The 1,463-nt window shown below is 40.5% G+C and overlaps 1 non-coding gene across 1 annotated transcript; it reads right to left on the reverse strand.

Moving 5' to 3' along the window:
* Positions 1-556: 556 nt before the first annotated feature.
* On the reverse strand, positions 557-663 carry LOC120252339. The gene has a single exon (XR_005533878.1). It is a non-coding gene; the product is annotated as a small nucleolar RNA R71 (small nucleolar RNA).
* Between the last annotated feature and the right edge of the window lie 800 nt (positions 664-1,463).

The following is a 1,463-nucleotide window of genomic DNA, read 5'->3' on the forward strand; positions in this document are numbered from 1 at the left end:
ATTTTCTATGGCGTCTCCCTTTCTTGTTCTTTTTATTTCCTTTCATATTGATATTGTCCATAGCACTATCGATCCATCTTTACTTTAGTTAAATAGCAATCCTTGTGTTTCTGATCACTATTCCCTGTGGATATAACTACCCACTTACTAGGGTATTATTACTTCAACAAACCCGTGCACTTGCGGAACACACGCAAAGGACGTTATCACTCGGCCAAATCTAGAAGGACTAGGGTCAAGCATTGTTCGACATCCTCTTGCAGGGAACAACTTGGAATTAAAGCCTAATTTTATTCAAATGGTGATACAGATGTGCCAGTTTGACGAGTTTCAGGATGAAGACCATTATGAGCATTTGAGGAGTTTCTTGGAAATTTGTAACACTTTTAAAGTTAACAATATGTATGAGGATGCTATCCTCCTGAGACTTTTCCCATTCTCGTTGTGAGTGAGGGCTAAATATTGGTTAAGTTCCTTGCCACAGGGGTCACTTATAACATGGAAGCAGGTTTCAGAGACTTTTCTTACAAGATTCTTCACTCCAGCCAAGATCACTAATTTGAGGAATGATATCTCCTCCTTCCTGCAGTTGGAATCAGAATTCTTGTATGACACTTGGGAGAGATACAAGGAGATGTTTAGAAAATGCATACAACATGAAATCGTGGAGTGGATGCAGATACAAATCTTAAAATGGATTGAACAACACCACAAAGCATATGCTTGATGCTGCTTTGAGAGACAATCTATGTAAGAAGCAACCTAGTGAGTCATACAGTTTGATTGAGGAAATGGCAAACAATGGCTACCAACGGAGTATTGAGAATAACAAATCGGTTGAAGTAGCTAATATTATCAGGTGGATGCCATTACCAGTCTTGCAGCACAGGTTGAAGCGATTACTAAATAATTAGACACCATGCAGTCCATTTCTCATGTTCCAGGACCTCCTTGTGATCATTGGGGCCCTCTAAATGAGTCAGGTTATCGTCCTGTTGGGTAAAATCACCATTAACAGAATATCTCATACCGCAACATATACAATGTTGGGTGGAGGAATCACCTAAATTTCTCATGGAGTTAACCAAGACAGCGGCAGCAACAGGAACAACAATAGTATAAATCTCTCTCTCGGGGTGCACAACAACCGTCATCTTCTTTATCTTCTGAGCTATCCAATGAACTCACTGCCTTGTTGGCCAAATTCATCAAGAGCACTGAAACTCGTCTTTTGGATCTTGAGGACATGATGAGAAATACTAATGTGACCATGAGGAATTTAGAGCATCAAATAGCCTAGATTTCTAAATTAATTGAGGAAAAGCTCCCGGGGTCCCTTACTAGCAACACAAAGATAAACCCATAGAAATCCTTGAAGGGTGTCACTTTGAGGAGTGGAGTGCAACTTCCAAACCCCATTGAGAGGAAGCCTGAAATGGAGAAGGTTGAACCCGCTGTTGGCA

Source organism: Dioscorea cayenensis, chromosome 20, assembly GCF_009730915.1.
Source record: "Dioscorea cayenensis subsp. rotundata cultivar TDr96_F1 chromosome 20, TDr96_F1_v2_PseudoChromosome.rev07_lg8_w22 25.fasta, whole genome shotgun sequence".
Classification (NCBI taxonomy): domain Eukaryota; kingdom Viridiplantae; phylum Streptophyta; class Magnoliopsida; order Dioscoreales; family Dioscoreaceae; genus Dioscorea; species Dioscorea cayenensis.